Source organism: Pinus tabuliformis, chromosome X, assembly GCF_031772625.1.
Source record: "Pinus tabuliformis cultivar Carrire ecotype Pingquan chromosome X, CPIR1, whole genome shotgun sequence".
NCBI classification, from domain to species: domain Eukaryota; kingdom Viridiplantae; phylum Streptophyta; class Pinopsida; order Pinales; family Pinaceae; genus Pinus; species Pinus tabuliformis.
Window position 1 is genome coordinate 1,560,580,333 of NC_142308.1, and position 14,331 is coordinate 1,560,594,663.

Consider the following 14,331-nt stretch of genomic DNA (forward strand, 5'->3'; position numbering starts at 1 on the left):
TCCCTTATAACGTTTACTCTCTCCTGTATTATTGTAATTATGTAATAAACCCGAAAAATTATATATATCCCGCCCCCGGTTAAATATAACCATAATATGTTTTAAAATAGGATTAATGAGTTAATCAGTAACCCATTAAGAACCCCGACCTGCCACTACATTCAATGTGATTAATTAACCCTCATGGTTAATAACCTCCCTCACCTATCTCGCCGCTCCTGATATGATTAAATTAATCGTTAATTATATCAGGCCTACCTTTGTTAAAACCCTGTCACATCACATATCCCATCAACCATTAGGTCATACCTCTCACATCTGATGGCTATAATACATTTCGCACGACCCTTTATGACCGGACGTTAGCATGCGATCACAAAGCGGTTTCTTGAACAATACCCCACCATGCGTCAACTGCTTTATGGAATCGTTGGCCCAATGCTAAATACCGCCCTCTCCCATAAGCGGTGCAATATGAAACCATCTACCACCCTCTCGCAAACGACAAAACATCATGTCATCTGCCACTGATGTCACCCATCTGAAATCCAAAAACCCACCAACCCTTGACTTTGTAAATAAAAAAAACAAGTCATTTTCAGTGCTTTATCCTGTAAACCTATACGCCCATGCAAACAAACATTGAGGTCAACTAGCTCGAGCTTTTAGTCGCCAACTTGCTCCAAAACTTGCAGCCGACGCCACCCAGAACCCTCCAGCCACGTCCAGTACCTGCATTTCATTGCTCATCCCCCAAAAAGAGGTATTTATCAAATTCTTGACAAAAACCCTGCAAATACTTGTTTTCCACTATAAATTGACAAAAAAGGCCCAAATTCATAATAATTCAGTTATTATTTTCATCATTTAAGTCCCCCATAGCCTCTGTGTTGCCCATTTCACAAAGAAAACCATAATTTCCTTTTGAATCCACAAGAACCAGAAATGGAAACCCCGGTGGCTTTGAATGTTGCACCCATTAATGCCCCTCATCGAGATTTAGACTATCTGCCTTTGGTAGATAAGGAATTCCAAATAAAAGACCTAACCACTGATAAAAATCACCACAAAGTCTTTCGTCAAATTAGAGATAACTACCTGAATGTCTCTCATTTCATAGGACCGTGGGAATCCAATCTTCCCATATACTTTTTCTCCTCAGTCCATGTTTTCCTTGATATAATTCATCAATGCCATGCCAATTATGACCCCAACCACAGAGCAGTTATGTCTCCCAGCCAAATAGTCCTCTTCCCAATAACTGCTGAATCAATTAATGAGATGTTACAATTTCACCCCAGTCAAGCTCTCACTCCCATTTCCATTGGAGATTTACTTGAGAAATCAACTAAATTATCCCAATCCGAACTTAATCGCCTCTGTCAGACTTTCATACTACAGAAACATCAACCTAAGGATCCACCTCCTTATATGCAAACTTTCTTCATAGATATGGGAAGACTCATAGTTGATATGATATCTTTAATTATGGGATTCAAAACTAGTGAGTATGTTGATGAGTTAACCCTAGTGTTGTTGTCAATATTTACTCTTGGACAACCCCCTACTGTCAAGTATGATTATGCCTCCTTTATTGCTGATAAAATTCATGACCAGTTCATGAGACTGGAGAATGAAAGGGTTTTCAAATATACCACCTTCATATATCATCTCATGCTTTATTATCAGTCAGATAATTTCCCATTCCCTGTCATGAAACTTGATACCAAGGGCAATCCAAGGTCTGTTATCTTTTGGACTTCCATCTTCCATGAATCCTTTGATTCCCCTTACTCATATAATGAGTTTATTTATTAGTTTGTTCATCCAGCAACTACCTTATTGACAGGGATTTCCCCTCCCAGGATCAGTGGTGACATTAAGAGGATCATTTAGCTCTCCAAGCAATACAGAGTGGGTGACTAGTATTTATACCAGAATTATATAGAAATCAGGATGTATGGGTGTGAACTTCCCCTTTCAAATTACCAAAATATGTTCCAATGAGACTATTTGCATTGGAATACTATAGGCATATGATAAACTCAGATCTAGTTCATTTTACCAAAGCCAAAAAGAAAGCACAAATCAGAATCAAGCATCAATTAGGCCCTTTCATCTACAACACTAGAGAAGCAGGGAAAGAAGCAGAGAGAATTCTAGAAGATTATCTTAAATTACACAAAAGTTTTGGTTGGATTCCATATGACCCTCAGAACTTCATATGTGATAGGAGGATGAAGAATAGACTGTCACCATACTTGCATCACAGAATCCAAGAAATTGAACAATTTTCCAACATGGATGAATGGAGGGAAGGGACCTTAATAGAAACTAATAGTGAGCAGGTCAACATAGAAAATGTAATGAAATATCTTGAAAAGACTCTTGACCTATATTCTTTTGGACAGATACATTTTGAGACTTCTCAGAAGTCAGCATTAGGGATAAGTGCCTCAACAACTGGGATCTCTCAAAGGCACTCACAGCAGACCGATACACCACTTATAGGGACATCCAAAGGTAAAGAAACAAAGACAAGCACTCAGGCTATAGAATAGTCAATAATGTCTAAACAGCCTGAAACTTCTAAGGAGCAGGCCCACATACACACTCTTCCAACTCAAGTCAATGTGGGAGAACCCCCAATCTTGCAGACTCCTCTGAATGAGGAAAAGAACAAAAAGAGAGACAGGGAAGTAGCTACCCCTGCTAGTGGACCCTCAGAACAGCCTGGTGCTAAAAGGCATAGGCTAAATCCTCTTTCAGAAGAGGAATTTTTTGAAGAGACTACTGATAGTCAAAGAAAAGAAGGTGTAGATAGTCATCAAACTTTCCCAGTAGGTGGGACACCTTCTAGCTCACAGAGACAGGAGCTGGAGAGACAACAAAGTGCTGAAGTATCATCTTTCAGGCCCCCAGGAAAAGACAACCCTGATATTAAAAAGAAGTTTAAAGAAATAAAAGCCAGAAATGAGCCATTGAGGATCCAGGTCTACAATCAGTATTTGAAAATGGCTCCCACTAATCAGAATAGGTTGATGTCAGCCTATGACATCAAAGAAGGTAAAATGCTAATGAGTTTTTTCAAACCCAAAGTGCAACAGCCTCAATCAGCTACAGATTACCTCAAAACCGATTTTGAGGTCATGGCAAAGGACATTCATCCCTTGGATCAGATTGAGTTACACAAACAAACATGGGAGATGGTCTATTCTACATTGACTAATAAGGCCATGATGGCCCAAAGACTAGAAAATTATTTGAACAACACAATTGCCCAATTACAACTGGAGAAAGCCTCCTCACATGCTAAAGGCAATATAATAAAATATTTAGAAGAATTGATCATTGGGTTGGGTCATGATCGAAAAGATGTGAAGGATGCAGAAGCCTTAATTAAAAAGAAAGATGAAGAAATAGTTTCCTTAAGAACGCAGCTAAAATTGCCGCCTTTAAGGCACCCACATACTGCTGAGATCATACAACAAAGGTCTGTAGAAGAGCTTATGGACTTAGTCCTCAATCTTAATGAACAACTGAAGGAGAGTGAACAAGAACTAGAAAAATCATTGAAGGACAAACAGGGAGAGTCGACCTCTCACCCCCCCAATGTGATTCCAGTGGTTTCCACTGTAGTCCCCTCAACACTTGGAACAACTCTGGCACCAAATGTCCTAGTGGTCATGGCAAAAGTAATAGCAGGAATAACAACAACAAGAATAACACAAGCAGGTATTTCAGGTCTAAGCACAAAAGAATTGATAAAATCAATGGAGGAATTGGAGCTCCAAGTTTTAGAGTTACAAAAGGCAAAAGAGAAAATTTGTTATCTTAGAACAAAAATATGATCTTTCAAAAATAAATTTTGCAGAAAAGGTGAGGGAAAATAAAGGGTTAGAACAAAAGGTGAAATCATTAAAAAAAGACCTCACATTTGATAAACCCTTAGCAGATATTAGGAAGATTTTTTGGACCAACATCACTCACTCAATAAATGATGTTTGGGCATCCATACAAATAATTTTTGAGCAGATTGATTTGGTAAAGCTAGCTCTTGAAGAAGTCCAGAGAACTAAGGAAGAATTAGGAAGGATGCCTGAGGAAGCTACCAGACTAATAAATTTTTTGAATACCAAGAATAAGTACCAGCTTGAAGAACTGGGCATTGGAGACAGAACAGGGACTATTTTGGAAATCAAGAAGGTATTAACTAAAAGGTCTCTAATGCAGAATTTGGAAAGAAGATGCCTAAACATGCAAGAGGAAATTGATGATTTTATGCAGAAATTTGGCATATTGCAGAGTAAAGGACTTCCTAGTCCTTTAGTTATTAATGACAAGTTGATGACACAGATAGACTATGTTGACAAGTTGGCTAAGTATGCAGACAACCAGGCCAGCTCATCTGGCAGAGTTTTCTTTGACAGTATAGAGAACTAATTCTATGCGGAGCATGAAATAAAACATGTATTCCAAGTTCAGCCTAATTTTTTCAAATACAACGAGGCTGATGAGATCCTTAGAAAGCTTCAAAGGACTAGAATACCACAAGAAAAATGGTGGACAGATATGATGGAAATTTTGTGATTTACCCTTAGTAGAAAGGTAAATTTTTATTTTTTACCATAGTCAATGATGGTAACAAAAGATAAATAAGGATCAAACAGGTAAAGAGTATTAGAGCAGGTCAAAGAGTATCAGTAAGAAGATGAAAAGTAGAGCAGCTAGCCAGAATTACAAAGAAGACAACAAGATGCCCAATCATAGGGCTTGCCTCCAGCACATTCACAAGAATAGGGACAACAAGCCATCAGTTTGCCTCTATCTTCTATCTATGAGACCATCTATCTCTATTTTCATGTAACATATGGTTAGTCATCCTAGAATATATCTCTCTTTGTTATGAGATATTTTATTGTAAATTTTTGTATAAATACTCCCTCATTCGGAGTATTGAGTGTGGATTCTTAGACATTGCTGTAAAACTGATTACTTTGGAATAAAGTGCTATTGGACAAATCTTGCATGGCTGGCTGGATGAAGAATTAATGCAAAGGACTTTTCATAGGATTCATGTGTCAAACACCAGACAAATAAGTATCTATATCTCATGTGTTATTGTTTTCTTGTTAAAATATTTCAATTGTGTTCCATATCTGAATATTAAAATGAAAAAGAATAATTCAGAAAGTGCTTAAGTGCAATCTGTCTTCAATCGTTTTTATTCTAAATTTTTTCTTCTAAACTATCATAGGCAGTGAATTCTTAATTGCTCCTGGTTCTTATTTTATCTTTTGATCATTTAGTAAAGAATTCTTAATTGCTCTTTATTGGTGATCATCCAAGTTCCCTTCTCTTAAAACATGTTGAAGGATTCGTAATTGCCCTTCATCCCTTTTAAGTCCATTCCATCTTTTCAAGTCTCTATTTGCTCCCTGATTAGCTATCTTGCCCTGTGAAACCATGATTTGTTGAAAAACGAAATGTAGTTGAGCTATCTTCTTTTGAATCCATTAGCCCAATGGCCTAAAATATTCAGTCCTACCCCTCTGCTACTGAATTTCACCACCAAACACAATCAAAACCCTCAAGCTGTCATAACTAGCATAATATCTTCCAAAAAAAAGCTAAAACTTAAAGAGATAGCCCTCTCTGGATACAGATTGGCTAGATTTTGTACCTAAAAGTTGGTTTGTGGTTACCTCGGACCCCTTTCCCTCTTCTTACAACTTCTGGGAAAATCTGAGTGATAACACCTTTGGGACTTCCTTTTCTGGCCACGCTTAATCTTCCAGACTTTACTAAGTTGACGAACGATCCAATCAGATATAATCCATATTGGCCTCCAGTCCCAACCAATATTCCATCGGATATTCCAAAATTAGAAGGGAAGAGTGGTGAAGAACTGGGTGACCATGTAACCACATTCCATTTATGGTGCTCATCTAACTCCCTAATTGATGATTCAATTAGGTTGAGATTGTTAGGCTAGGTAGTAACTCCACAAATTAATTCATATTATTCCTTCAGGTAGGTCTTTATTATATACATGAGGGAGGTTGTTCACTTCATCTCATGATGACTATTCATATTTCTTATTATTTATTTACATCAATTGTATTTATTCACCCAATGCCGATGATTAGGTGTCAACATTCCCTCCCTTAATCTGAAGGGATGTTGGTGAGTCCAAGCATCATTCTGAATCGTTCAAGCTTTTCTCTTCAAAGCGCTTTGGTGAAGATGTCTGCAATTTGCTCATTAGTGGAACAATGACGGAGATGGATTGTCTTGGCCTCAACATGATGTCGAATCAGATGATATTTAGTATTGATGTGCTTCGTTCGATCATGGAACTTTGGGTTCTTGGCCAACTTTATTGCAGAGGTATTGTCAATCATGAGTGGAGTTGATTGTACTTGTTTTACCTACAAATCTTCAAGAATTTTCCTGAGCCACACAATTTCTTTTGTTGCCTCAGCTGCTGCCACATATTCTACTTCTGTTGTCGAATTTATTGGAACTGATTGTTTGCGTGATCTCCATGAGACAACTCCTGATCCAAGACTCATAGCATATCCTCAAGTAGATACCCTAGTTTCTTTGTCTCCATCGAAGTCTGAATCAAAGTATCCAATCAAGCTGAAGTCGTCCACCTGTGTATACTTGATTCCAAAGTCTTGAGTTCCCTTCAAGTACCTTAGAACTCTTTTTGTAGTAGACCAATGTCCTTCACAAGGCTTTTGCATAAACCTGGAGAGGATTCCAACAACAAGTGAAATGTCTAGTCTGGTAGTAGTTAGGTAGTTGAGACTTCCTACAAGCTATCTATACTTTGTTGCATCCTCAAATTCTTTTCCTTCAATAGATGTGAGCTTTTAGTTTTGTTCCATTGGAGTAGTAAGAGGATTGCATTCTTTCATGCCAAACCTGTTCAACAGATCTCCAATATATTTCTTTTGAGAAAGAAATATGGACTTCGGATGTTGGGTTACTTCAATACCAAGATAGTAATGAACATAGCCCAAATCAATCATTTCAAAACTTTTCCCCAATTCCTTCTTTATGGATGCAATGTAGCTTTCATTTTTCCTTGTCATCAAAAGATCATCTAAATATACCACAAGATATACAACCATTTTTCCAACTTTCTTGACAAATAGAGTTGCATCATCAAGATCATAATGTTTGAAATTGAGTTTCAGAAGATGCTCAGTTAGTTTTTCATACCAAGCTCGTGGTGCTTGTTTGAGGCCATACAAGGACTTCACAAGTTTGGAGACTTTATGTTCATGTCCTGTCATAGCAAATACTTCAGGCTGGGACATAAAAACATTCTCTTTTAGATCTCCATTCAAGAAAGAAGTTTTTACATCCATTTGATGGACTTTCCAACTGTTCTGAGCTACCAGGGAAAAGAGTGTCCGGATGGTAGCCCATTTTGCTGTGGGGGAAAAAGTATCCTCATAATCAACCCCTTCCTTTTGTGCAAAATCTTTTGCCACAATCCTAGCTTTGTGCTTGTTAAGTGAGCCATCAACTTTATACTTATTCTTGTAGACCCACTTGTAGCCAATTGGTTTGGTTCGTAATGGAGGATCAACTAGCTTATAAGTGTCTTTCTTTATGAGGGCATCATACTCCTTTTGCATTGCTTCTTTCCATTCATCATTAGAAGCAACTTCTTTAAAGGAAGTTGGTTCAAAATCTGTAGACAAGTTCAATTCAAAATCATAAGAAACATCCATATCAATAGGTGAATTAGAGTCATCTACATCACCTCCATTTTTCGTGTTTGAATTTCTAGTTCATGTCTTTCCAACCTCATCAAGATGAACACTTTCAAGTGTCTTTGTCAGCCACTTTGGTGGACCTTTCTCGGATGGTCTAGGATGCTCTGTTGATTGAGTTGGGACTGAATCAAGATTGAGTCTCCCAATTCTATTAATCACATCACTTAAAGCATCATCCGTTGTTGGAGTTTCATGTGGGGGAGAGAGTTCTTCAGAAGAAGATTCCACATGTTGATCTAGTATAGGAACCCCCCCTTCAAGATGTTGAATCTGATTATCAAATTCTTGAAATGATTTTGCATTTGCAAATCTATCTAAGTGATCAAGTTGCCGCCGAACAACATTGTCAGTTTTGGATGATTCAAGAAAAATTACATCTCTAGACACAACAAACTTTTTATTGACTTCATCATAGAGATGGTATGCTTTGGAGGTGTTTGAATACCCCAGGAAGATACACTTACGACTTCTTGCACCAAGTTTGTTTCTATGTACCTTTGTTATCAAGGCATAACAGGTGGAACCAAAGACCCTGAGATGCTTTACCGAAGGAACGTGCCCATACCACATTTCATATGGAGTCTTGTTTCTAATAGCATTAGATGGACATCTATTCATTATATATGCAACACATAGAACAACATCAGCCCAAAACATTATTTTTACATTTTTGAAGAAAATCATGGAGCGTACCATATTTAAGATTGTCCTATTCATTCTTTTAGGTACACCATTCTGTTGGGGATTATAAGGTACAGTCGTTTGATGTTTGATCCCATGTTGGCGAAGATAGTTTTCAAATTCATTTGATGTGTATTATTTTCCATTATCAGTGCGAATAGACCCAATATGAGATTGTTCATCATTTTCAATACATTTATGAAAGTTCTTGAATGTTTGAAAAGCATCAGTTTTGTTCTTCAATAAATAAACCCAAAACATTCCGGTGTAGTCATCAATAAATGTCATCATATATTTATTTCCATTTGCAGAAGGAACAGTAATTAGACCACATAAATCTGAATGAATGAGTTCAATTTTTCTATGTGCTCTTGAAAGTGAGTCATGAAAATACTATTTGCTATGCTTTCCTAGAATGCAAGCATCACATTGCTTAAATTTCCTAGGAATTGTAGGCAAACTAGCAACACCATTTTTCTTCAAGAAGAGGAGGTTGTCATAGTTCAAATGTCCAAATCTAGCATGCCATAATAAACTTGATGGAAGTGTACCTTCTTCATAATGAAAATTGTATGAGAAATGTTGTGCACGAGCAGAGGTACCTTGAAGCTTGAGAAGCCTTTAGTCTTCTATTCCCCTCATGAAAAGTGAGTGATCAGATGCTTTTCTCACCTCAAGCTTGCCATCAAACATATGAATGGAGTGACCTTGCTGGCCGATGTGGACCAAGGACAACAAGTTTCTCTTCAACTGTGGAAGATATAGAACATGATGCAGAAGAAAGTCTGGAAGACCAGACAATTTAAGCTTGATTGTGCCAAGCCTTTATGGCTTGATTTTTGATTTGTCTGCAAAGTATACTGCTCCATTAACATTGTCAGTAAATTCTTAAAAAAAATATCTTCTATGAGACATGTGGCAAGTTGCTCCTAAATCAAGCAACCAATAATTTTTGCAAGAAGCAAGTGAAGCATTAAATAAATCTTCATTTACTCCAATATTACATTGTGCCACAACATAATGAGTGTATTTAGGTGCTTTACCTTTGTCTGTATCATCAGTTTTACCTTTGGGTTGATTTCTTTGCTGCTCAATTTTGTCCCAAAGTAAATTGCATGTAGAGGCATCATGTGATCCATTTATTTTGCAACGTATGTAGTGCAAATCTGCCTTTTCTCCTTGAGAGTGTCTGCCCCCCCTGCCTCTGAAATATCTTCCTCTTCCTCTTCAACCACCTCTTCCTCTTGAAGAATCTTAAGCAGGATGCTTTTCTTTATGAGCAAGGCACACAACCTCTTCAGAATATTTAGGGGCTATCTTCTTTCCAAAAGCTTTCTCCCTTTCAGCAAGTTTTTTCACAAGAGAGTCAAAGGTAATGTCTTTAAGATTTCCATTTGCTTGCAATGACTCAAGATAATTGGAGTGAGTAGGATAAGGTGCCTTGAGAAAAGTGATAAGAGGAATATCCAAATCAATTTTAGTGGCTTGGATATCATGCATTATAGACTTTACTTCGGATGCATGAGCAAGAGGATCATTATTTTGCAGTTCAAGAATGAAGAGTTTAATCATGAGTTGAACAACTTCAAGTGCAGAATGTGAGTCATAGAGTTCTTTTAGCTTTTGTAAGGCTTCAAAAGCAGTTGAAAATGGCATAATATGGAGACTCACCTCTTCACTTACAGATGCTACAATTAATGCATAGGCTTTGTTCTTCTTATTTTCCCAAATGGCGAGCTCTTTGTCTGAGGTAGACTGTTCTGGCTGTTTGTTTCCTTCTCCAAGACACACTCCTTTCCACAAATCATTGAAAATGAGGGTGTGTTTTATCATCTGGGACCGCTCAAGATAGTTCTCCTTGCCAGTGAGAACTATTCCCAAAATGGATATGATTGAATGCATACTGTAACAAAAAAAATTATGCTACAAAATTTTACTCCTAATGGGAAAAAATATACATTTGATATGATGGGACAACAAATTCAAATGTCAATTCGCATTCATCTGGACATTGTTAAAGTATAGAATATGGTAGCGTTTAAACAACACATATAAGGCAGTGTTAAACAAGATCACTCCATTGACACATGGGAGAGCGTACATTCAATGTACAGCGCAAATACCAGCAGCTTCCCTCTCAGTTATTGTCACATAAAATTCACCAGAAAGCATATCCTTTATGTCAATATTCCATTCAATACTCATTTGAAACATATTGAGGATCAACTCCAACAACAAAAACCCAATGCAAAGAGTACAAAAAACCCATAGAGTTTTAGCGTTCAAATAAGTATGGGACATCACTCCACTAGACAGTTCATTCAACTGAGGTTTAACATGAGGTAGAACAACAAAAATGCAATGGAAGAATTCAGCATGGACCAAGGAGCAATGTTAAGGTAATACAAAAAAAACTGTTTATCAAAAGGTATCAACGTAATACAGCGCTCCAACAGAGGTATATACCATACAATGTTCAACGCTCAACAAAATTTGATGGCAGGAGCTTAAGTGTAGCAGTGTTAAACTTGGTTCTTGTATAAAGAGTATAAATGTATGTATGGGTAGCGATAAATAAATGTAAATGGAGTAGTGTAAATGTAAATGGAGTAGTGTAAATGCAATACGAAGCAGTAAATGTAAATGGAGCAGCGTAAATGTTTAAATGAATATGGACAGTGCATACATAATAATGGAGTAGCGTTCAAATAAACCTAGAGTAGCATTCAAATGAATAACACATTCAATGTGTATTCTTGCGTGGAGGCACCATACAACGTTTAACGTTCAAGGTAGAGCCCAGAGAAAATAACAAGTCAGGGGTGTCAGTTCTGAAATATGGGTAGAACAGGAAAATAGGAAGAAAATGGAGTTACAAAGGCAGGAATACTAAAAATAGGACCCGCTTTGATACCATGTCAGGCCAAGTAGTAAATCCACAAATTAATTCATATTATTCCTTCAGGTAGGTCTTTATTATATACATGAGGGAGGCTGTTCACTTCATCTCTCGATGACTATTCATATTTCTATTATTTATTTACATCAATTGTACTTATTCACCCAATCCTAATGATTAGGTGTCAATAGAGACTATTTCAGTGCACCTTATTTGGGAATGTGGTTAAGTGGTATATAGAGTTGCCAGGTGGCACCTTTACATATTTCGTTGATTTGGATAGCATTTTCTTAAACCATTTTCAGTTGCCTGCCGTTTACGAAGCTAGAACTGAACTTTTTGCCAATTTTCATCAGGACACGGCTACTCACATTTCAGATCATATCCAAGAATGGAGACGGAGAAAGAGGCTCATTAAAGCCGAATTCCACTTGAATTCCATCTCAAATGGTTTTTAAAATCATTACAACTCGAGATCTCCAAGTATGTTTCTATGTCTAGAGTTTATTCCAAAGAGTAGGCTATCTTTCACACCCAGCAGTTAGAACTGATATATTCTCTGTCTGGGACTCTTCAGAAGATCTTGCCTGATGCTCCTAGATCCACGGTTGATATAGCCAAACAGAAGCCAGGATTACATTCTGATGGTATTGTTGGATCGATTGATGGGAATGTGGTGAACCTTTGGAGCCAATTGCAGCAGTTGTCTATACAAACTGCTTCTTCCAATCAGACTGCACCGTCTACTCCTACACCTTCTCAACCTTCTCCTGTAAATGCCATTCAGGCTTCTAAACCCAAAGGAAATCAAAATTCTGATGGGAAGAAGAAGGGACGAGGTAAAAAGAAGAATCAGGATGGAAAGAGTAATGCAAACAAGCCCGACAATAATGCTGGTGAAGGTGGAAAAGAGTCTAAGAAGAAAGTTAAGTTTCCATGCAAGTTATGTAGTGGAGACCATTTGACTCATCTCTGCCCAAAAATTCAAGATGCTCAGCGCTTGTTAGTGTAGAAAGGGTCTTCTAGCTCCCAAGCTGTCTTAACTAACCCTTTCCCCCAAGGGCAACAATTGCTTGCTGGTGCGAATTCAAACCCTGGTACCTTTGCAGGGGGCAACCAGGAGGGGGACAATTCCTCAAATGTTTTCATGATGGGTTCTCACATCAATGTGGCTACACGGTCATGTGATTATGGTGAAGTTGAAACATCCAAGGATAAATCTGTTCCCAGAACTACGGATCCACTTCATATTGAGTGACCCTTTATCGAGTCTATACCTCAGATACTAAAAGCTTCTGCCAAATGTTCGACTATCAACCCTAATGCTAGGGTAGCCTAGAATTACTCCATTAAAGAAGACCTGGCTCAAAGTCCATGCACTATGTCTGCTTTAGAGGTACTCCAGTCGTGTCTAGCTCAACGAAGTGCTTTGCTTTCAGCGATTGGGGTAGTTGATCCAAACAATTCTTTAGTGCTCACTTTTGACATGCTCAATGTTAAAAAGAGACTTCCTCATCATATGAATTTTAAAATAATGTCTACTTACCAGAAAATTAATATTTTTCGAACAATTATAGATGAGGGAGCTTCCACATGCGTAATGTCTATGTCATGTTGGAAGGCCATTGGATCGCCTTCAGCTATTCCTTCACCCACTCTCTTGACAGCATTTGATGAGCATTCTCAAAGGCCACACGAGATTATCCCGACATTTCCTATATGTGTTGGAGGAAAGGTCATTAATATCGAAGTAGAAATCATTGATGCCAACCTAGATTATAATCTCCTCTTAGGACGAAATTGGATTTATGAAATGGATGTCATCATTTCGACTCTGTTTCAAGTCCTTTGTTTTCCTCATGAGGGGAAAATTGTTAAGGTTGATCAATTGGATTATTCTCCAGTTGACCCTTGAGCAACTTCGGATTCTACTGTTCCGCTGGTGGATAACCCTCGTCAACCTATCAAGAATCTAGGAGTTGGGATGTATTCTTCATTGATGGGTACATTTGATCTTCCCACTCCTATATCTAGAGTCAATCCCATTTCGTCCTTCAAAGAGTCTTCATTGGAAGAGTTCTTATGGACTCGTTAGTTTTCAGACCCTTGGACCTTGCCTTCACCTACAACCACATTAGATGAAGGACAAGTTGGTGGAATGGCATTCCCTATGTCTACAATAGAGCTTAGATATTAGTCTATCGTTAACTCTGCAGACGACCATCCTACTCCTTTTTCAGAGGAAGAGATAGATGGTGATGTGGCCCCAGCTTGGACCCTTGACTCTAATTCTGCTATGGATTTCTTAGATACATTCTTACCATCTGAGGAAGCAATCTTAGAAGCAATGACAGGTGTAGATCGACCTTGAAAAGATTTACACCATCGTTCATACTTTCTTCCCCCATTGCAGGAAGTCGAATCCAGGTTCTCCAATATGCTCACTAGCAATGTTTGTACGGTTTCAAACCCTTTTGGCTGCAGCACACATTCGTGGCGAAGGTAATATGTCTGTCATTTCAAAATCCATATCGATAAACATCTCTATGAACCGTAATGTGATAGAAAATGTCTTCATCGGAGTCGAGTGTTCCCCTGAAGAGATTCAAATTTACACCGACCTCTTTAAAGAGTTTCGGGATGTATTTGCTTGGTCTTATGAAGAAATGCTTGGTATTGATCCATCCATCATTTAGCATAAGATCAAGACATATGAAAACGCTAAGCTGACTCATCAGAAGCTTTGGTCAGTCAATCCTAGGAAAGTAGTAGTTATTAAAGCTGAAGTAGAAAAGCTACTCAAGGTGTGTTTCATATACCCCGTTCCTCTAATGGATTGGGTTTCTAATCCAGTCCCGGTTGATAAAAAACAAGGAATGATCCGAGTGTGCATTGACTTTAGGGATTTGAACAAAGCTTGTCTGAAAGAGAATTACTCCAGACCATTTATTGATC